The sequence below is a fragment of the Notamacropus eugenii genome, chromosome 3 (genome assembly GCF_028372415.1).
Source record: "Notamacropus eugenii isolate mMacEug1 chromosome 3, mMacEug1.pri_v2, whole genome shotgun sequence".
Classification (NCBI taxonomy): Eukaryota; Metazoa; Chordata; class Mammalia; order Diprotodontia; family Macropodidae; genus Notamacropus; species Notamacropus eugenii.
Genome location: NC_092874.1, coordinates 35483469 through 35507993, shown reverse-complemented (window position 1 = coordinate 35507993; position 24525 = coordinate 35483469). Strand labels below are relative to the sequence as shown.

General features: G+C 38.8%; 1 long non-coding RNA gene across 1 annotated transcript in view; it reads left to right on the top strand.

The window, feature by feature from the left end:
• LOC140531113 (uncharacterized) overlaps positions 1 to 24525 on the top strand; it is a 30560-nt gene that overhangs the window by 5789 nt on the left and 246 nt on the right. The window contains exon 2 of the long non-coding RNA XR_011976281.1: positions 11619 to 11745. This is a non-coding gene — a long non-coding RNA (uncharacterized lncRNA). The remainder of the gene's footprint in view (positions 1 to 11618; positions 11746 to 24525) is intronic.

Genomic DNA, 24525 nt, shown 5'->3' with positions numbered 1-24525 from the left:
AACTTTGAGTTCCAACTTCTCTTCCTTCCTCCCTCCCCACTCATCCCCACTGGGAAGGCAAACAATTCAATATAGGCCATATATGTGTAGTTTTGCAAATGATTTCCATAATAGTCATGTTGAGCAAGACTAACTGTATTTCCCTCTATCCTATTCTGCCCCTCATTTCTTCTATCCTTTCTTTTGACCTTGTCCCTCCCCAAGAATGTTGACTTCTAATTGCTCCCTCCTCCCATTGCCCTCCCTTCCATCATCCCTCCCACCCTGCTTATCCCCTTCTCCCCCACTTTCCTGTATGGCAAGATAGGTTTTCATACCAAAATGAGTGTGCATTTTATTCCTTCCTTGAGTTGAATGTGACGAGAGTAAGCTTCATATTTTTTCTCTCACCTCCCCCCTTTTTCCCTCCATGGAAAAGTATTTTACTTGCCTCTTTTATGAGAGATAATTTGCCCCATTCCATCTCTCCCTTTCTCCTCCCAATATATTTCTCTCTCACCCCTTAATTTCATTTTTTTTAGATATGATCCCATCCTATTCAACTCACCCTGTGCTCTCTCTCTCTCTCTCTCTCTCTCTCTCTCTTTCTCTGTGTGTATGTGTGCGTGTGTGTATGTGTGTGTATGTAATCCCACCAACTACCCAGATACCAAAAAAAGTTTCAAGAGTTACAAATATTGTCTTTCCATGTAGGAATGTAAACAGTTCAACTTTAGTAAGTCCCTGATGATTACTCTTTCCTGTTTATGTTTTCATGCTTCTCTTGATTCTTATGTTTGAAAGTCAAATTTTCTTTTCAGCTCTAGTCTTCTCATCAAGAATGCTTCAAAGTCCTTTATTTCATTGAAAGATGAAAGTGTTATAATAAGTTTTGCTGGGTAGATGATTCTTGGTTTTAGTCCTAGTTCCTTTGACTTCTGGAATATCATATTCCATGCCCTTTGATCCCTTAATGTTGAAGCTGCTAGATCTCGTTATCCTGATTGTATTTCCACAATACTCAAATTGTTTCTTTCTAGCTGCTTGCAATATTTTCTCCTTGATGTAGGAACTCTGGAATTTGGCTATAATGTTCCTAGGAGTTTCTCTTTTTGGATCTCTTTCAGGAGGTGATCAGTGGATTCTTTCAATATTTATTTTGCCCCCTGGTTCTAGAATATAAGGGCAATTTTATTTGATAATTTAATGAAAGATGATGTCTAGACTCTTTTTTTGGTCATGGCTTTCAGGTGGTCCCATAATTTTTAAATTGTCTCTCCTGGATCTATTCTCCAGGTCAGTTGTTTTTCCAGTGAGATATTTCACATTATCTTCCATTTTTTCATTCTTTTGATTTTGTTTTGTGATTTCTTGGTTTCTCATAAAGTCATTAGCCTCCATCTGTTCCATTCTAATTTTGAAAGAACTATTTTCTTCAGTGAGCTTTTGAACCTCCTTTTCCATTTGGCTAATTCTGCTTTTGAAAGCATTCTTCTCCTCATTGGCTTTTTGGACCTCTTTTGCCAATTGAGTTAGTATTTTTAAAGGTGCTATTTTCCTCAGCATCTTTTTTGGGTCTCCTTTAGCATGTTGTTGACCACTTTTCATGCTTTTGTTGCATCTCTCTCATTTCTCTTCCCAGTTTTTCCTCCACCTCTCTTATTTGATTTTCAAAATCCTTTTTGAGCTCTTCCACGGCCTGAGACCATTGAATATTTATTTTTAATGTTTGGGATACAGAAGCCTTGACTTTTATGTCTTTCCCTGATAATAAGCTTTGTTCTTCTCATCTGAAAAGATGGGAGAAGATATCTGTTCACCAAGAAAGTAACATTCTATAATCTTATTTTTTCCCCTTTTTTGGGTATTTTTCCAACCAGTTACTTGACTTTTGGATCCTTTGTCAAAAGTAGGGTACACTCTGGGGTTCTGTAAGATCTCAGTTCCTCCAAAATGGCACAATGAAGTGTGTACACTGGCCTGGGAGCAACAAGAGATTTTTATGCCCAGAATCTTAGTAGAGTTTCCTCTTCACAACCACCTGGCCTCCAGTTCTGCCAAACCAGCACTGGGGGCTGAGATTCAGATAAGCTTCAGGGGCAGGCCTGCCATTCAGTGTGAGATAAAGATCAGCTGCTGTAGGGCCTCTATACAGGGCTGAGGTAAGAATCAGCCGCTCAGTGCTCCCAGGGATTTTACAATCCAACAATGGATGTGGGCTGCTGTAGGGGCTGCTGTGGAAGGTGCTGTCACCTGCGTGATGCAGCCTCTGCCGCTGCTGCCTGAGGCTGGAGCTATGGGAAGGCCCTTCTCCCTTTTTGGTCAGCTGAAAAAACCCTGTCACTGACCTTTGGAGCCTGTGGGTTGAGGGATCTGCAAACTGCTGCTACTGGTACTGGGGATTCCACCCCCGAGGCCTGCTCATGTCTTCCTCCCAGAGCCTTGTGGCCAAGGCTGGACTGGACTCTGCTCCACATCCCATGTGACAGATGTTTCCTGTCGGCTTTTCAGGTTGCCCTGAGCTGAAAATTTCCTCCACTCTGTTGTTCTCCACTTCTGCTGCTCTAGAATTTGTTGAGAGTCTTTCTTTACAGGTATTTTATGGGCTGTGTGGGAAGAGCTAGGATATGTATGTCTTTCTACTCTGCCATCTTGGCTCCCCATGGTAATTTTCTAATCTTAAATCTGGATAAGCCACTGCAATAGAATATCATGGAAAGATGCAGGAGTATCATCCCTGAACATAGTTAAGAGGAGCAGCAGAAATCATGTTCTTCCACATAGGTTTGTCTTTCACATGTTTGAGAGCAGGTGCAAAGACTAGTCTTTGAAAAATTTTAAAAACATAATTCAGATGTTGCTCTAGATCTTTCCAGCTCTTTTGTAGATCTCTGATTCTTAAAACTTTTGTGCCAGTGGATAAACAATAGTCCAGAGAATCTGTGAGGTCATGGGTGTAGCCCTTCCACAGTGCAGATCACCACCCATCTATACTTTGCCTTCCTGTTCACGTTTTGCCCATGACTTCTCAACACATGAAATAAAGTGAATAAAAGGAAAAATTGCTAGTTTTGTATAGGAGTATAAAGTCTTACAAAGGTATAAAACAAATCAAATGGTCTAAATCAGGAGTTTTTAACTGGTAGAGGAGGGATCCATGCACTTCCTTGGGGAAAAATAAATACATCTTAATTTTCACTAACCTTTGGTTTCTTTTATAATCATAGGCATTTTGCATTTAAAAATATTATTCTGAGTGGTCGTAGGTATCACAAGTCTGCCAAAGGGCTTTGATACCAAAAAAAAAAGTGCAGGAATTATAGTTTAGATGAAGGAATATCTAGCTTTTCTGGATCCTAGCCTGAAAGTGAAGGACTGGTAGAAGAGAAGGGTGAAAATGACATATGAGACTCTTTCTAAGCAGGAAATACCTTTGTAATGCTATTGACCCCATTCAACATAGAGCTCAATGGACCCTTGGAATTCAGTAGGACTTCACTTGACAATAGGTATGAAAATAAACCCAGATAACCTAAGTGGAACACACGTAGACATATAGTTACATGTGCCAGGGTAGGTTTCCACCTCTTTCTATAAGACAATGACAACAGGTGACTCTGACTCCACCATCCATGAACCAATTTTACAACTAATATATTTAGTCATTCAATCTCCACTTTGAAGGAAGGATATTTTCCTCATCTTTCCCCATTTTTTTTCACTCAAAAAGGAAAATAGAGATATGGGGACAGGTCTTTTCCATCACTTCTGGTAGTTTTCCTTAATCTTTGACAATCTTTCTCAATATCTACTACTACTTATTCAACATCTGCTTACTGGAATGACCTACAGATGAGTAGCAAGATTCATTGCAAGCTTGATCTCCCAAAATGGCTTCTTTCTTTAAGAAATATCTGCACATTCCTGAATCGGAATGACTTTGATGAAAATATCGCTTTATATTTTATTTAATGAAAGCTCTTACATCTATTATTTTGTTTACTCTTCACAATTATCTGAGGTTGATGGGATAGGCATGATTGTTCCCATTCTGCAGATGTCGAATGTGAGCCTCAGAGAAGTTAACTGACTTGACCAACTAGTTTATAGCAAATCCCAGACTAGAACCCAGGTTTCCTGAATCTGAATCCAGTTCTCTTACATGAATGCTATTTAGATGGAAAAACCCTTTGTGCCAGAAATTACCTAGGAATTTGACAGGTGCCTTGTATAAGGTAGAATTTTTGTGAGTGACAGAGACATAAAGAGATGTACTACAGGGATTTTCATGATGATAGAAATGCTATGTTTTCATTTGGGATGTTTTGTTTCTTGTCATTTTAGATCTGGGATTTAAATGCTCCAGTAGATATAGCTCATTGCTTACCTCTTTAGGAAGACCTAGTGTTTACATTTTTCACCTCTTCTAACACTAAAAATCACTTTAAAATGTATGGTTTGTCAGAATCACCACCTTCTGACCAGATCCCTTTAGATAGTTTTCCAGTTATCTACATCTAAAGATCTGCACTGAGTTCCCAGACAGAAATGTATAAGAAGCCTTAAGGTGTAAAGAATTTTTCTAGGAAATCATAGGGTAGTACTAAACCCCATTCATCATAAAGCAGGTTAATAACAGAGTGGGGCATTTCTGGGGATTCTACAGTGAAGGAGAGTTTCCCAGGGTGGGGACTACTTGGAGGGGTGACTGGATCGGAGTCTGCTCACCCAGTGAAACCATTTCATGAATTTATCTACATACAATTTCTAACAGTATTAAGAGAAAAAACAATCATGGCTTAGAGGCTAGTAAGCTGGCCCCAGAGTTAGGAAGATCTGGTTAAAATACTACCTCTGACACACATTGGTTGTGTCACACAGTGCAAGTATAATGTTAATGGGATATAAGGTCTTCCCTGCCCATTAATTGGCCTTACATGGAGCCCATCAAGGGAAGCTTCCTTGGGGGAAGCTTGCCTGTCAGAAGGTTTTCACACCTTTCCCCAATTTCTAATTAAGCACTGAGTCAGGAAGGTTGTTACTCCTTCTGGTTCTGAGCCTACTAGCTTAAAGTGCATATATTCTGAGAGGTGAAAATTTGCTTTGAGGGCTCACTTTTGAGAAAGATCTTATAATTCCCTGTCCAAGACTGAGTAGCTGTATGTTCAGATCCTTAGAGAGATGTAAAAGCTCTCTCAATCCAGGGATGTATGTAAAGTGTATAGTAATATTGCTTTGACTCATGTAGTAGAGCCCTATCTGTTGATCTTTATTTCTCTGCTTATTTTTTCTCTGTTTGTATTTTCTCTGAAGTTCAGGGTACTGACTTTTCCCCTGAACTAGTGAATGTGGGTAAAAAAGATTGTTCACCCCTTAAACAGCTATCTTTCCTAGTAAAGCAGATCTAAGAACCTGTGCTAGCAGCCATCCTGGGTATGCCAGTGTGGTTGACATTATAGCAAGTCACGCAAACTCTCAGTGTCCCACACTAAATAAATTGGAGACTATAAATTGTAGAACAGAGGCTGATGTACATTGATAGAAGGAATTTCATCAGGGGGAGTTCCTTGAACTGATGAAATCACAGATTTGATTCCCTCCTTGCTCCCTCCCAAAAACATTATAGTGGAGCATCAGTTCTCAGGGGCAATCTAAAAATAAGGAGAAAGAGAGAAGTAAGCAATCAGAGCATGGATCATCAGATAGTGTTAGAGTTATTGAGAGCAGAATGAGAATATGGAGTAAGAGATCTGTTTTCATGTCATTGACCCCTTTGGTAGTCTGGTGAATCCTATGAACCCCTTCTTAGAAAAAACATGTTTTCAAAAATATAAAATAAAACATATAGGATTACAAAAATAATTGTAGGTTAGCAAAAATAAACATGCAATTTATTTTTCCAATCTAAGTTCATGGACTTCCCATTCTGACAATGTTGCTGATTAAAATATACTAGAATACAGCCTGCAAGTTTAGGATTTACACAAAAGAAGGGAAGTAATGAATAGGATGAATAAATGTACAATATCACTTAGGTATAGGTAGGAAATTTATTCCTACTCACAAAGAGGAATGCTAAGCATAAAAGAATGATAAGGAATATAATAGAATGATTAGATCAGAATTCAGTATTATAACTTACAATTCCTAGTAAAAGTGACTTAGTAGGGATTTAATATTTAACTCCATCATAGTATAAAACAATATTGCATTACTGCTAGTCAGTCATTTTACATTTCACCTCAGCTTGGCACTGTCTAATGAAATGTGAAGCATTGGTCAACATTATTTTTTATTCTCTCAGATGCAGAAACTTTACTTGCCACCTACTACTGATACTGCCATAACAGCCAGCAACCATTTCTATGGATGCAGCTACCAACATGCTCATAGAATTATGAATCTTTAGAACTCACTAGGCTACTTCTAAGTCTGGACATATCCATCATATAAAGCTCATTCATCCTAAGACCAAGAAAGAATAAACACAGAATAGGCAGGGGCAACTATCTGCTCATGCAAGTCAGATTGGAGACTGGACTGTTACTCCTTCCCATCAGGCTTTGCATCCATAACAGAAGAAAGAAGCAAAGTCTAGTCCCTTAGCATAACCACTGAGTCAATAGCTCTCCTGGCTCAGAAACCAATTAAGGGAGTCTGTTATCCTCTATTGTAGACCCCTCAATGATTATCTATCTATCTGTGTATCTATCTATCTACCTACCTATCTATTTATCTATCTATCTATCCATCCATCCATCCATCTATCTATCTATCTGTCTATCTATCTATCTATCTATCTATCTATCTATCTATCTATCTATCTATCTATCTATCTATCTATCTATCATTGCTGTCCTTCATCTTTGAAGAGGACCAAAATGACATCACCATTGAAAAGTGAAATTTCAGTGTGTTCTGCTGTGGCTGATCAGACCAATATGAGCTCGAATGTTCTACCACAGATAGTCTGTATGAATATTTGGGGTGGTTAACCCAAATTTGTGCATCCTGCATTTACTTTGTGCTGTCTCAATTCTGCTTTACTCAAAGAGCACAGCACCTTTTCTTATGCAGGCACATCATACTGAGTTCTCCTGTGCCAGTGTCTTCCATGTTGCACAGTCAAATCCAAAGTTCTTGAGAGAGACCTTGGGAGTGTCCTTGCATCATTTCTTCTGGCCACCATGTGATCACCTGCCCCATGCTAGTTCACCATAAAATAGTCTTTTTGGCAAACATACATTTTGCATTCAAACAACATGGCCAGCCCATCAGAGTTGTGCTCTCTGAAGCATAGTTTGAATACTTTGCAGTTCAGCTTGAGCAAGTACTTCAGTGTCTGGTACTTTATCCTGCCAGGTGATCCTCAGAATCTTCCTAAGACAGTTCAAGTGGGAGTGATTCAGTTTCCTGGCATGGTGCTGGTAGACTGTCCATGTTTCATAAACATATAACAATGAGGTCAGCACAACGATTCTGTACACCTTCAGTTTAGTGGTCAGTCTAATACCTCTTCTCTCTCAAATCTTTCTTTGGAGCCTCCCAAACACTGAGCTAGCTCTAGCAATGCGTGCATCAACCTAATTGTCAATGTATACATCCCTGGAAAGTACACTACCAAGGTAAGTGAACTTATCCATAGCATTCAAAACTTCTCCATTTATTGTAAGGATGGTTCCATGTGTAGACGGTGTGGTAGTGACTGAACTCAACAGGTATCGCAAGTTGCAGCTGGATCTATCTATCTATCTATCTATCTATCTATCTATCTATCTATCTATCTATCTATCTATCCATATCTGAAAGGTGAACTCTCCTTTCCCCTGACTCTCCTACTAAGTTTCTACATGGTCACCTAGAAACAAGAATAACAACTGAACATATTCCATGGTGTCAGTTGGGAGGTGGGACAGAGTCCCTGCTACACTTAATAAGTTATAGGGTTTATAAAGAATGTATAGAGTAAGATGGAAATTATTTTAATTTTTTAAATTCCTATTGCTCTAAAGTGGTGATCCCATTGACCATAATGACACTTAAGCTTCAGTTGGTTGTACTGTAAGATATGCTATAGGCCCCACTAATATAGATGTACGTTAAGGCAGGCAGAGGGCTGCCTTGATACTAGGCTCCCAGAGCCTGCCTTAATAGGGGTGTTTTTATGTCCTAAAGGAGAGATGAATGGGAAGATACCAGCCCACCTTCTGACTTAGCTTTTGGGCTTTGTCTAAGCCTTAGGCAGGCCTACTTATCACCAGAGGGAAGTGCTTATGTTATCTCAGGGTGGGGTTTGCAGGAATTTAGATTGAATTGTATATGCTGGTCAAACTGGGAGTAGATTTATGCCTACTGAGTTGGGTGGGGGGCCATCTCCAGCTGTCTTGATCTATATCTTGCCACTGAACCCAGATGACTTGGGAGAAGAGAGTGAGGGTGAAGACTGCATAGCCCTCCCTCAGTTAAATCCAATTCACTTGCAAGTCATGACATCTCCTTCCTGATGTCATGGTCCTCTTTGAGAATGAAGGACAAACAACAGCTGAGTTGGGTTCTAGGGCCCTAATGTTCGCAACTCACTATAGGCAGCATGGCATAGCACAGTTGGTCTATGCCTCTCAATACTGGAAATGCAGGGGTTCAAATCCTACTTCTGACACTAGCCATGTCACCCAGAGAAAGTTGCTTACCATTCACTTGAGGCTCTATTTCCTCATCTGTAAAATGGGGACAAAAGTAGCAGCTGTCTCAAAAGACTGTTGTGAAGATCCAAGTAGAAAATTGGTGTAAAATTCTTTTATACCTTAAAGTGCTAAGTAGGTGTAAACTATTATGATTCTTTTTGGAAGGCACCCCATCCCCAAGAGCCTAGGACCACATGAGACACTTTGGAAGTGCTCCCTAAATGCTAGTTGATTGGTTGACAGCCTTTGGCTGCAGAGTGCTGTGGGAAGGCATCTTTGGAATTAAGAAAAACATGGTTTGGTGTGCTCATGATTGTAGGAGGGACTGTTATGAAATGAAGCCATTAAACTACATAGCATTTTATGTATGCATAGATATATGCATGTTGTATGTGTGTGTATAGTGACATAGCCAAATAGAAATCTTTCTTCACTATTTTTAAGGTTATAAACCTCTGATTGCCATATCAAAAAGATTATATGAGAATAGAGAGAGATATTTACTAGACCTGGATTTATACTCAGAACATCTTTACAGTAGAATTATTACCCAAACATCCCAATTAAATCCTGGTATTTTCCAAATCCACTAAATGCTTAATCCTGTTGTATTGGAATAATCATTTGTTCTCTCTCTCTCTCTCTCTCTCTCTCTCTCTCTCTCTCTCTCTCTCTCTCTCTCTCTCATTTACTTGAGTCTCTCATTCTCCCTTAACTGAGCATTTTAAAACAGTTGGTGGCAATTTTGATACTTCAGTGAATTTGTGATCTCCCTGATGTGGACATGTTTTCCATCTGTATGGAATACAGCTCATCCATACCTAAGCATCCTGGACTATTCTTGTCCACCATTTTTTTTCTTTAGATTCTCCACAGAAGAACTGCTAAATATTATGGGGGTGTTCCTTTATATCTCTTCATATTTTGTGAGTACCAGTGGAGAAGTCTAGCTTTCCATCTACTCTCTAATGTTCTAGCCACATGACTGGTCCACCTCTTTTCATCATATATTTTGTGAATCCAAGAATCAGAACCCAAGCTATCTCAGAAGCCATCTTAATGCATACTACAACAAGACTTCCCTCTTCACCAAGTCCTAAGGGTGCAAATAATGCTTTTGCTTGACATTATCAAGCTATTTGGAAGCCAAAATCTCCCAGGGCAGCCCATTTAACATTGTAAAGTTCTAAATATTAGGTAGTTTTTCCTTATATGAAGACATGAATGAACTCTAATTTTGTCAGTGTAAGGAATTCTCTCTATAGTAACTCTCTTTACTAATTCAGACTGTACTCATATGTGGCTAAGATAAGTCCTAGGGAGCTGTCTGAAGAACATAGAGACTAAGTGACTTCTCCCAGGTCAAAAGCCTGGTAAATATTAGAGGTAGGATATGAACATGAGTTTTTCTCTGTTTATTATGTCATGCTGCCTTATACTAAGCCTAAAATTGCTTCTGCAATTTTTAAAAAAAAAATCTATTTTGATAACTGTGTTTCAGTATGATTGGTTTTTTTTGGTAATCTTATGCACTTCATTCTATGCATTTAAAAGCATTATTCTGAGAAGACTCCACCAGGCTGCCAAAGGTATCCATGAAATAAGAAAAGATTAAGAACACTTGGTCTAGGGTCTAGGTTTTGCCTTCCAAGTCTCAACTTCTCGACTCTTTCTTAGAATTATTCTGGCTTCCCATTAAACCTCTGGAGCAAGGTAGACTCAGAATAACCAATGACCATCTCAAAGTTCCTTCTGACTGAGTCTACTTCTTAGCTTGACATTCTAGTACAGGGATGGGTTAAAACAACATCATTGTTGGAGGCAAGATACGAAATTCACCTGTATTTTTACCTCACTGAGGACTTCCACAAAGATGCTTTCTTATGCCACAGTATGGGGGAAAAGAGTTGTCTCCTTGTTGTGAGTCAGAAAGCCTAAGACTGTTGAAGAGTTCGTAAAAATATTGTTCTAGATAGAAGCTGCCCAAGTGGTAGGAGTCTGTGGATTTCTGGAGCACAAAGGCCCAAGTGCTATCCTTGCCAAAGACTATGAGGTCCATGTGGCCGGGGGTATTTTAAAGACATTTCATAATCCTGGGAGAACTTTTCCCCATCTGGATGCTTTTTGCTTAAAGTGACCAGCTGCTTAAAAAGAGTCAAACCATATGACATGGACACTTAAATACATATCAAGAAGCAAGAGGATCTTTATGAGCTTTCAGCTGCATCCCCATCCAGTGGAGAGACATGACACCTGATATTGGGGAAAGACTCTTACCTCACCTTTGTCCTCCCAAATTCTTTCACTTAGATATTGGGTGCGGTAGCTGTCTTCTTATGATGAGCTTCAAAACATGGGTTAAATTCTTTTAAAAAACATTATTTTATTTTTAATTTGTGTATTTATTAGGCATCTTTCCAGTCTTTTGGGGATGGAGGCTGTGGTAACTAGAATTGCCTGAAAAGAAGCATATTCCCTTGTCTTCCAATGCATGGAAGGAAGTGTTCCCAGAGCTCAGAGAGAAGGTTGCTGCCACTTTTTACAGAGGAGAGCTAAATGCAATCAATAAGCTTGCCTAGTTAAGTCATGAGTTATTTCCCAGTCACAGGAACATTTCACCTGGGATCAGTAGGAGCTTATTCAGAACAGGTGCTTTTTTAGAATCGTCATATATTGGGGGGAAAATAATCTCACTCTGTTCAATGATCCTTAGACTCACAGGGGTGGTCTAGGGGCAGAGCTTGATCCTGTCCTTGGAGATGAGAAGCAGTTGGGGACCTTCCATAAGGGTAGAAGGATGCCTAGGAGCTGAGCTGGGGAAAGTGTTGGAACCCTAGAAAGTACCTCGTCTTGGGAAAGGGTTGATCTTGTACTTTGTGCTTTCTCAAGGTGTTTCTTTGTTTTTATATTTATAATTAGCATGTTGAAAAAGATCATTTTTTTTTTTTTTTGCAGGGAGAGAGGAGCTGTGCATTGTGCATCACTTGGAGAGGCTCCTACATACTCCTTGAATGAATTTCCAAGGAGTCTCGGGGACACACTGAGGCACAGGTGGCAGGCAGGCAAGGTGATTGGGAAGAAGGTGAGTGCTGTCTGTGTGATGCCCGCTTGGCGTCCAGAGTGAAGCTATCCCAAGGTGCACCCGCTGCATCTGTTCTCCTGTGAAGTGCTGTTGAGTGGCAGATTTGGGATTATTTATACAGTGGAAAATAAATCAGAAAAGTTAATGAAGCTCTGGGAGGAGGAAGGTGAGGGAGGTGTGAATGCCACAAGTCAGAAAGGGAGCTGATTGGCACAGTAATGAAATAGTTCAGGGGGGCTTGGCACCTTGTGCCTTCTCACCTGTGAATAGGATGCTTGATGCTCTGGGAACTGGGTGGGGGGCTAGAGGTAGAGGTGGAGAAGTGAGCTAGCTGCCTCTACAACCTGAACCCACCCTCTGGAAAAAGTGTTGCATTGTATTATGCACATGTAACAGTGCAAAAAAAAAAAAAAAGTGGTGGTAGAATATATGGGAGAAGAAAGTATATTCCTCCTGTCTCAAGATTGTGCTGATATTTTATCAGGACTAGAAAGAGGAATTGCTCTATCTGTACCTGCCAGGAATGTTCCTCCGGGCCAATTTTTCCCCTTTCCCTAAGGCTCTCTGGTGCAACAATATTGGTAAAAGAAATAAATTCATTTACTGGATATGATACTTAATGCAGTCAGGAGTCTGGAGTCCATTTGTCTATCCGGAGTCAATGAAGAGGAAAGTGAAATTAATGTTTGGATGATGGGAAATCCAGAGCAGTTGTTATCCACTCTTCAAACAGATCATGTGACATATTTTGAGATCCCTATAATATTTTGCAAAAAAGATACTTTCAAACCTTAATTGTATTATAATAGTAGCTCACAGGTAGGGGAATGGGTCAATTTTCTTGTCTGATGTGAATTTTCAAAGGTGATATTAAAACATCACCTATTGTGATGTATGGGGCAAATAAAGAACTTGGAGGAGAAATAAGGACAGACTATGTGGAGTTTGTGCGTGTGTGTGTGTGTGTGTGTGTGTGTGTGTGTGTGTGTTTTACAGTCCCATTATGTCTCCCACATTAAATGATTTTGGCAGATAATTTCTTCTGTGAAGCATTTGGATGGGCAGAAGGCTATTAAGAGAGAATGATGCTGAAATATAGGCCTGGAAGATTCTTACAAAGTGTTTCTTTCACTCCTTCAAAGTATACGATGAAAAATGATGTGTCCAGAAGGGCTAAGTAAAATTGTAGCAATGTGTAAAATCTATACAAAATGCAAATATCAGTTTTCTGTTGGGTCAGGTACTGGTGATATTTTAGATTTCTTAGGCGATTAAAATACAATTAATTTAGTACTTACACTTTAAAATAATTAGGAAGAAAGAAAATATGGAGAGAAGTGAGCCTATTAGAGAGAAAGGAATCTCAAATAACTAAAACTCCATTATAAGATACCTTGATTCTCATTTCCTAATTATCAGGTATATACTTGTTATACATGTTCATTTACTTCTTGTCTCCCCAATTAGAATGTGAGATCCTGGAAGGCAAGAACTATTGTTATTTGTTTATTTTGTTTTGCCTTTCTCCGAATCCTTAGTACTTAGCACAGTTGTTGTTCAGTTGTGGCCAACTCTCCATGACTCTGTGGTCCATATTGCAGTCATCTGCTATTTCCTTCTCCATCTTATAGATGAGGAAACTGAGGTAAACAGGGTTAAATGACTTGCCCAGGGTTACACAACTAAGGTCTGAGGCTGGATTTGAACTCAGGTCTTCCTGACTCCAAGTCCAATGCTTTATCCACTGTGGTATCTAGCTGCCTCTGCCTGGCCCATAATAGGTGCTTGATACATGCTTATTGATTGACTTACTTGCTATGTACAGAAATGGCTGTTTTTAGGGGAAATCATGCCACGTACTCTCTGTTTTAGTTGACTTGGTCTATTTTGCCATTCACCATACACAACATTCCATCCCCTATCTCTGCTCATGGGTTGGTTGTCCCTCAAACTTAGAATGTGGTCCTTTCTTACCTCTCTTTTGGAGGGAATCCTTAGCACCCTTCAAGTTTCACACTCAAGCATTACCTCCTATAAGATTTCTTTCCTGATTGCCCTAGTTGGTTTTTTCTCATTCTTGAAATTATTTTGTATTTCTTTTAATGTGCTCTGGCTTTGTTTCTCTCCATATGTGCCATGTTCTTCCTGTAGAATGGATGCAAGCTCTCAGGAGGACTGCTTTGTTTTCTCTTTATGTCATCAGTGGCTGATATGGTCTGATGTCTATCCCATAGAAAATGTGCAGCCCAGTGTTGTGCTCCCTTAAATATTGTTAGTCTAGGCAGGAGAGGGGAACTTGTGACCTTGAAGCCACATATGGCCCTGTTGGTCCTCAAGTGTTGCCTATTCAGTCAAACAGTTGCACTTGAGTACCAAGAGAGCCATGTGTGGCCTCAGGGACACAGTTTGGATTCAAAGGGCTGTACTTGAGGACCAGGAGGGTCACATGTGACCTCAAGGCCCCTACCTCTGTTCTAGGGGATGAGGTTTTTAGTTTCAATCTAACTTCTGATTGCTGTTTCATTAATGAGGGGGAACAGGACCCACCCTTTATATCTAAGGTTTAACCGCTTTCCCACTAAATACCAGCTCCCCAAAGAACACAAATCCCAATTAGCCAAGAAACTCATTTATCCAAATCAGTAGCAATGCCTCCCCCCTTCACCCTCCCTCCTAAAATCAGAGCAAGTATACATATAAAAATATACACTAGACAATGCAGAGTAAAAGAGCTCTCCTACTGAGAAAGAGGTTACTCTCTAGTATGGTAAGCTGAGGGTAGAGTCATGACAGACACTGCCAGCTCCTCTCATGTCTTCCCAGAGTTTTTTTCTTTTAGCAACCTGAAGAGTCCTCATTCACAAACAGATAATGGGTTTGTATCTGTGATTCTGTTAAGCATCAGAGTCTCTCCCCCACAGGTCTTGATCACAAATGGATTTCACAACAATAGATTCATAATGCCAACTTCTTGGGAGATACATGATTTAGAAAAGTTTCTATTCATTGGCAAAGACAGAGGTTCTATTTTCCCCATCATACTAAATGTTATTCTGAACTTAGGTATTATCAAGTGAATGCATTGTAAACTGAAAGCTGATGGATCGGTATTCTTCTCCTTTCTTCTAGCTCAGGGCTCCTTAACATGGGGTCCTTGAACTTATTTAAAAAAAATAAAACAACATATTTTGGCTGGGCATGATGTCAGAATTCTGTAATCCCACTTATTGGGACATCGAGGCTGCTGGATCTCTTGAGCTCAGGAATTCTGAATTGTAGTGGCCTAAGCTATTGGGTGTCTGCACTAAGTCTGGCATCTATATGTAAGCCTCTAGCAGTCAGGAGCGACACCAAATTGCCTAAGAAAGAGCATGTCATAAAGGAAGCAGTTCCCTGCACCAATCAGGCCAACAATGGTAAAGCCCTTATGCTTCCAGCCTCGGTGAATTGGGGAGACATAGTCTTTAAATAAAGTTTTTTAATTAAAAAATATATTGATAACACTTTCAGTATGATTGGTTTCCTTTGTAATCTGATCAACTTTATGCATTTAAGAATATTCTTATGAGAAGGGATTCATAGGCTTCACCAGATTTCTGAAAGGGCCAATGATAACAAAACCTTAAGAAGCCCTGCTCTAGTTGCTATGAGAAGGTAGGGTTTCTCTGTGTCTGTATAACAACCCATCTGACAGCATATACTTCTAATGGTGGAGGCCAGGGGCAGGGATGTTATCAAGGCTCCAATGCTCATCCATGTGTAGTTTCTTCTGAATTAGCAAGTATCAGTGGCCAAGCTTTCATCATGTTAGCTTTCCTCTCTTGGACTACCTGCCTCTACTATTTGAGTCATGGGTTCTGAGTGAACTTTAGCCATGAGTATACCAATATTAGTCTTTGATTTTTCTCTGATAATCCTTTATGGTTGTAGGAATCCCTCTCCCTCCCCCCCAAAATAGGAGCTTCTGAGCCTTTAATTATTTCCAAGTTTTGGTTTTTTTGTATATTTCCACAGAGTCTGGTATACACAGTCATAGATTTAGAGCCTTTCTTGATGCATTCTCAGCTCCTGTCAGCTGTTTTGTTTTCCATCTCACACTATTAATTCAAACTGAGTTTATAGTCTACACCTGTACCCCCCTGCCTCAAACACTTCCTCCCACCATGGAAATTTGGCATCTAATCACTTACAAAGGTCATATATCAATATGTCCAAAGACAGGAGGATGGATACATCCATTTAGGGTCTTATCTAGCTTTAGGATTTTATGAATCTATCACTTGTGAATAATGTGTGACTCTCACAGAATAGCATCTGGATTTTAAAATTTAAATTTTTAAATTTTGAATTTTAAAGTTTAAAAATCATTCCCTCAATATTTTTTGGATCCATACTAGTGCTATTTTCCTAGTATTAGACTAGACTTTTGTTTCAAGGATTCATACTAGTATCTTTTCTGTTACCAGATACCAGTAAAAGATATACGAGATTTTGAAGGCAAAAGCAACATTTTAGCAAGAATTATAACAATAATAGTTTTCTATTTATCACAGTTTTTTTTTTCTTATTAAATCTTAAGATTATGGAAAAATAGATCTAAAAACTATTCAGGATCTTTTGCCTCCCCCTACCTCAATTCCATTATGAAGTGTATTTACATTGTAAATATACAGGACGATTTCTTTTTTTTTTTTTTTTATGACTTTCTTATTCTCTGCTTCTGTTGTTTACAATAGTTCCAAATGCCTCTTGTTTGGTTTTGAAGTTCATACAACAGACTATGAGCCAAACTTAGTGATTTACTGTTTTGAAAGAATCTCCCAAAATACACGTTTGTAATATGGCTTGCATTTTTGTCTCAGGTGTAAAATAATTGGTATTCCATCCACAATTTGTTTTTTTCAAGTTAAAGGTGGTGTGCATTATGGCTGTGTGTGTGTGTGTGTGTGTGTGTGTGTGTGTGTGTGTGTGTGTGTGTGTGTAGGTGGTGGGGGAAGGGAGTTGCTTTTCCCAAAGAGTGAATGGCTCTTCCTGGTTCAACGGCCAATCCTTTGACACCATCCCCAACTCAAACCCCTTCAAGAGACCAAGGGTCAACCAGGAACTTCTAGGCAAGAATATGTTTTAGCAAAGTTCCAGAACATATGTTCCACCCACTGGCAGTTGCCCAAGTTCATACCAGGCTCTGTGGGAATGATTCCAACATGACCCCCTACTCTACTGCTCAATGTCTTTGGAGAGACTCTCTCCTCATGGTAGTGCCCAGTAGATTGCCAGGTCAATAGTTCATGACACTAAAAGGGTTCTTTCCCACCAGCCATACAACTTGGAAGGATAAAGGCCCCAGTTATTTGACCAGCCACCAGCCAAGTGGTCAAGTTTCCCTCACAGTAATCCAAAACTGACTAAAATTTCATAATTCATTTAAAAATGAATCTATTTCACTGCGTGAATGCCTTTGATAATCAGCATAATAATATTTCCTTTTATTTGTGGTATGAGGTTTCCTGTAGCTCTTAGTACTTTAACTTTCCAGCAGCTTTTAGTATTTTAACTATATTAACTAAAATACTATAAAATCCTTTTGACGATGCAGGTTGGAGTTAGGGATTGTCTTTGTTTTATATGAGAAAAAATGGAATCTTAGAGGCATGATATGTCTAACATCACATGAAGTACTGGTAGGGAAACCAAAAGTGGAATCCCACTTCTTTTGTCTTTTATTACATCTATACAAAAGTTCATTTTGGGGGAAAAAGATCTCCTCTTAACTTATTCAACTCTCTAAGACAATCAATTCTTGAACAAATGCAGATCTGCATTCTTAAAAGGCATTTCCATACTGGGAACTCCCCACATCAATGAAATCAGAAGTTTGGATTCCCTTTCCCCTCTCAAAATAAAACCTGAGAACAAATGGTATTCTCTGTATGAAATACAACATTGTCAGTAAAAAAAAAACAAAAAACAGTGATATTGACTTTTACTCTAATTTCAAATTCCTTTGAAATCAAAATGTTTTAAAATTTCTTTTTAAAGTTTTGTAATAACTAGACCTAGAGTACAAAACTCTGCTGGGTACTTAGCTATTCTGCTGGGGGTCCTTACTATTCATCATAGTACAAACTCATACTTCACCCCCATCTTCCAGCCTCATGTTTCAGACTGTGTTTACAAATACATACAGTTAATAATATTTAAAAGTGCCTTACAAACACCCAACAAGAAAGCAATTCAACAGAGGAATCTTCTTCCCATTTTCCAACTCAGAAGTGGGTCCCTCTGAAGTCAAAGTACATCAAATGTTTTCTCGGAAAAATAGGTACTACAAACAAGAAAGATCCTCAAGGGAAACTTGAAAGTGTCTTTCAAAATTAGCCATCACAAAAAGCTCATTCTGTGTTAGGTTTAGAACAAGATCTCTGTCGCAAACTGCCTTTATACATGTGGCATCTTCAACTCAGAGTCTTTGGGATGACCTTCAAAGAATGATTTTGATAAGCCAAAGATTCTGATATCATTGCTATCACTGGTCTGGCCAAATCATACCAGATGTCCCTCTCATTTGGGGTTACTAGAAGGAACATGCTGGAAAAATTCACTATGTTGTTTTGGAGGGAGAAGTGACCTTTTGACAAATTAACATGTTAAGGTCAAGAACACTGTGTGACTCTTGAACTTGACTCTAGAGTAGATGTTCTTAATCTCTTTGTGTGTGTGTGTGTGTGTGTGTGTGTGTGTGTGTGTGTGTGTATTGTGGGCCCTTTTAGCAGTCTGGTGAAGTCTTTGGGTCTCTTCTCAGAAGAATGTTTTAAAACTTGTAAGACAATAAATAGAATTAAAAACAATTATATTGAAATAAAATGTATTTTTTTTTCCTTTCCAAAGTCATGGATCCCATAGAAATTTATCCGTGTTAAGAACCCATATTCTAAGGTGAGTTTATATGCTAATAGGTCTTAGAGTAAGGTAGGATTTTCAAGATCATTTATTCCAACTCCTGAATTTCCATATTAGGAGATTAAGACCAAGAGAAATAAAATGATTTGTCCATGGTCATTGTTTGGTCATTCACTCATGTCCAAATTTTCATGACCCCAAGGACCTTCTCACACCAATACTGTCCATGGGGTTTTTTTGACCAGGATGTCAGAATGGTTTGCCATTTACTTCTCCAGTAGATTAAGGATTAGCCAGAGGTTATGTGATTTACCCAGTCATACAACTAGTAAGTATCTGAGGATGGATTTGAATTCTGGTCTTCCTGACTCCAAAAACAGTGCTTTATGCATTGACTCATCTAGTTGCCAAGGTCATACAGATAATAAATATCAAGCTTCTTTCCAGTGGACTTGCCAATTTATAGTGGATATAAAAGCAATGAAATGACCATTGTGGGCACTAATAATATCTCTATAGTACTTTAAGTCCCACAAAGTGTTTTTCTCATAGCCCTGTGACCTAGCTAGTTATATATATGTGTATTCATTTTATGAATATGTATTCATTTTATATTTGAAGAAGTTGAAACTTGGGATCTTGAAACTGAGCAGTCTATTTGCCTAGAGTCCTCTATCTAGAATGAGTTAAGATTTGAATTACATTAAGCAAGCCATTGATAGAGTATCTGCTGTGTGCAAGGTGAGACAGAGTGGGGGAGGGAGATGGAAGGTCAGCTTTGGAGTCAGGAAGTCCTCAGTTCAAGGCTTGCCTCCTCACCATCCAGGCTATGTGATTCTGGATAGCACATCACTTAATCTCTCCCTGCTCCAGGAAGTGCCCTTAAAGTAGCTGTCACGGGCACATTGTCCAGATGCATTTGTGCAGGATGATTTGATCCTGGGAGCTGCCTCTACTGATTACTTCATAGGTCTGCGTCCCCTCAAAAGGCAAGGGAACTGTGCCTTGAATCTAGGTTTCTTATATTTCCAAATCCACACTCTAGCTATGACAGTATTTAAACCTGGTTGGTCCGGGGAAATGATGATGATGAGGAGGAGGAGAATAATAACTCTTTAAAACAATTAGGTGCAGAATAGTCACTGATCAGTATTAATGGAGGGAATTTACACACTAGGAATTCCCTATACCAAAGTAGCCATAAGTATGGACCCTCCAAATATATCTACGTACGATATTATATACATATATATTAATTGCCACGGTAACTCCTTTAGTAACACCACTTATGAACTCAATTAGACAGGTGATTAAAAGGTTACAGAAAAGCTACCAGGAGACTCTGGCTGTGCTTTCCTCTAGGGTTTTTCTCTACCTGTATAACAAAGTTAGGAAAGCCACTGATATATTTAATACAATTTATACACATCTGCTTGGACACTGCCATCTATTGTCAAATACTTTTCAGACTAATTTTTCATTTGAAAGCTGTTATCCCCTCTTCTCTCCCCTATTTCTTATTCTACTTTATTTGTACAGATCCACTCACTCCATTCCCCCTCACTACCACCCATCCCATGGTCGCAATGAGCCTGGTCCTCAAATTTACCTTTGCATTTTAATCTCCCACTATCATCTTATCTAACCCCTATTGCTCTAACCAAACTCAACTATTTTCCTGTTCCTGAACTTCTTTGTGGTTTCTTACCTCGGTGCCTTTGCATTTCTACCTGCAATGCCCTCTCCATCTTCTCTTTCAAAACCTGCCTATCTTTTAAGGGCCAGTTGAACTGTCACATCCAAGAATCCTCCTCTAATCTGAACTCTCATTCTTTTGAATTTCTATAGCACCTTGGACTTCTCTCGAGAATGAATGACTTCCTGCTCTGCATTGTACTTAATTATATGTATCCTATCTCCTCTACTAGAATGTAAGGCCCTTGAGGGAAGGGATGTTGTCCTTACTTTTGTATTACACTACAAAATCCAACATAAAGCTTTGCACATTGTAGACTCTTAACAAGTGTGTGAATAAGAATGTAAGGAAGGAAGGAAGGGAGAGAGGGAGGGAGAACAGAAGAGAGGTCAAAGGGAGAGAAAGGAAGGGAGGAAAGAAGGAAGGGAAGAAAGGAGGGAAGAGATAGGGAGAAAAGAAAAGAGGAAGGGAAGGGAGAAGGGAGGGATGAAGAGGAAAAGGAGAGAAGAAACAGAGGAAGGAAGAGAGGGAGAGGTAAGGCAAAAAAGAAAGAAGGAATGAAAGAAGGAAAGAAGAAAGGAAAGCCATGTAGCGAAAGGTAAGAGATTATTGTTCCTGGTTAGATAACTAACTTTCAAAGGCCATGACTTAAAGAACATTTTTGAAAGACCGCATCAATTTGGAAGTGCTAAAGTTTGTCTCAAATTAGGCTTAGTTGTACCTCCAAAAGGAAAAAACAGACAAATAGAAAACCTCTTTCAATCCTCCCTAATGTCTGAGATGAGCCCCCAGAATATATTGATCCAAACTTCAAATATTAAATGGTACATTTGCACAAGAGCAGTTAGCAAAAGCACGCACCTCCACTGCCTATTACTAGGTGATTATTAATCAAAGAACCCATGTGCCATGTCCCTGAAAAGGTCACGAGGTTGCTATTTCTTTTATGCCCTGGATCTTTTTTCTGGAACAATGTCAAGCTGCTAGTTATCTGGAGGAAATGAATGTGCTGCGGATATCTGTAGTACTGAATTAATTTTTTTTTTTTTTTAGTTTAAATTCTCATTTAAATAAGATTGAATTAAGTCTCTCATTATTCTATGGTATTATATCCTTTGATTAGAGGAACATAATAAGACTTTTTCCTCCTTTCCTTAGAGTTTTACTACTCAAATTAGATTAAAATATTAAAAATTACCTTTCTTTTGCCACTGTACAAGATGTCATCCATGTCCTTTTAAAAAGTCACTTTTACACATTTTGGTGAAGTATAATAGTGTGCTGTGGAAAGAGGACTGGACTGGAAGTCAGCAGGGACCTGGTTTCAAATCCTGCCCTTCTCATTTATTTCCTCTGGGAACTCAGAAAAAAATCACTTCTCCCCTCCAAACCCCAGTTTTTTTATCTATAAAGGAAGTATGTTGAACCGCCTGATCATTACTGTGGAAGAGACTGAAAGTCAAAATTTGTCCTCACAAAGTCAGGAGAAATGGAGGAATGAATGAGTGAATAAAAAACCATTTTTTCAGTACTTACTATATGAAGAGTACTATACTAAATGCTGGGGGTGAAATATGAAAGCAGAAATAGTTCCTTGTCTCAGGGACCTCCCATTCTAACGTGAGGCAGGCAGAGGAGGTTTTAGCTACAAGTCATATGGAAAGGTCCTATAGTCCTTAGGATGCAGAGACAAAACAGATGGGGATGGATATCCTTTCATGTCATCTCTGCTGATGAAAACGTTTGGTGGACCCCTTGCAGGTAATTCAGGAAAGAACATGGGCCAGAGTTGTCTAGGAGGGGTGGGCCTGGGTAGGGTGCACTTTGTATTGTTTGGGAGAACATCCCAAATCATATCATTTGGAGGATTTCTGTGTCTGAGTAGTTTTCCAAAATCTTTTCGCTCCAAACTTCATGATAATACACGCCAACTCTAAATCTTTTAGTCATTTTTCCCTTTTTTTTTATTCCCTATATATCACATGGTCATAGATTCAGAGCTAGAAAGAGAATTTAAAGATTGTTTACTCTCTATTTCATTTCTCAGATGAGGAAAATACTCCAGATAGGCTAAGTGATTATTCAATGCAACTGACATATTTAATATCAGAACTAGAATTCAAACTCAGGACCCTGGCTCTAGATCTTTCCATTCTGCTCTACCAAGTTAAGAAAACATTGGCATTTACCTGCCCAAAATTTATTTTTCCCCAGTACTTCAAGTGCCTAATTGCATTAGGCCTACTCTGTTATCCTTCAGTATCAGAAGTAATACACATACTAGAGCTCGTTTTTATGGCTGACGGTATTAACAAAGGATGTGAAAGTAATAATATTTGGATTTATATGACCCTTGCCACCTGAGTATTTCAATTTCACAGAAATTGGGACTTGTCCTGCGAGAGAAGAGGAAATTGCTTATTCTTGGAAATGCTTGACTAATTCAGCCTCTTTGGGACAATTTATAGTCTTCCAGGTCACTGAAGCAATGGTACTTTATAGAGCCTGATAGCTCATATTCATGAGATATAATTGTAATCACTTTATAACAGATTTTATTTTTAATTCCAGACTAGAGGAGACCAGCTCCCATTTTCTTGAAAGAATGACTGAGTCCCAAAATAAATTGATGACATACCTGTACAGAAGACAAAATATCAGATTTGCATCTCTTATGTTAGAGAGGAAGAACTAGGTTTGAATATCGCTTTTGCTATGGGATCTGGGGGGGGCGGAAAGTTGCTTAACCTCTAGGCTTCAGTTTGCTTATCTAAAAACCAACCAACCAAACAAACAAAAAAACAGATGAGCTTAGGCTTAATGACTACTATGGTCCCTTCCAGAGGGAAGTCAGTGATCCTATGAGTTATACTTGAGGAAATGAGGTTTCCAACATCTACTTATCTCTTCATTTTTTGACCCAAGTTTCCAAGTTTTTGTAAGGTAAGACATGGAGTATTTGTCTGTTGTCCAAGAACACAAATTTCAGCCTGGGAAGCCATCGATCAAAAGGTGCTATTTCTCCTGGTTGTTCCAAATGTCCTTTTTCTCTCTTTCTTTCCTTCTTTCCATTAGGCATGCAGGCATTATGGGGCCGTTGTTTTCCATTCTTCACAGTACAGAAATTGTGTTCAAGACAATAGGCTTGTTTCTAATTTGGTGTTTCAGAAAGCTTGGCAAAATAGAAATAAGATTGTATTCAAAAGTTGAAAAAGAGCATGTAAATAGCAATAACTGAAATTTGTGATTAAACAATTAACAAAAAAGAACCCTATGAAGTCATTAAAAGTATAAAGAGTGAGACGTTCCCTGCTTTGTCATTACTGGGTTTGAACTGTTATTACTGAACATTGATTGAACACCAACAATGCTCTCGCCATTCTGAGAAACATGAAATTGGAAATGGGCCCTTCCCAATGGTCTGCTGGTCTAAACAGACAAGTGCGTAAGGGAGAATAGGACGAGAAGACACTCAGGTCACAAGATAAATGAAGACAGGAAAGGGAAAATAGGGAAATCATCATTATTTTTTATCTTCGTCTATAGTCATGCTATAAAAATGATTTTTAATATTTTGTCTTCTGAGATAAAATGCGTGTGGCTCTTTATAGACCTTAAAGCACTGTAGGAATGCTAGCTATTATTAATGTTTTTATTATTTATTATTTTATTATTATTGTATTTTATTATTATTTATTATTTTATCATCATCATTATCATCCTTAGCTTTGTGACCTTGTACAGCATGGCACAGTGAAAGCATGTTGGATTTGGAGCTAGAGACTTTGGATTTACATGCGTATTCTGCTAGTTACTACTTATGTGAACTTGGATAAGTCACTTAATCACTTAGGTCCTCAGTTTCCTCTTCTATAAAATATGGGGATTAGACTAGATGTCTTATCTTCCTTCCAGGTTTAAGATTCATCCACAACTCTCTGTTTTGATGAGTAGATGGAATATTTAAGACTTCTACTTCTTCCCAAGGGAATAAGCATTGATAAAGTGCCTACTGCTGACCAAGAATTGTGCCAGATATTATCTCATTTGAACCTTATAATTATCTCTCAAGGGAGGTGTTCTACTATGCCCATTTTATAGTTGTGCAAACAGGTTAAGTGATTTGCCCAGGGTCATACATCCAGGAAGTGTTTGAGGTAGGATTTTAATTCAGGCCTTCTTGA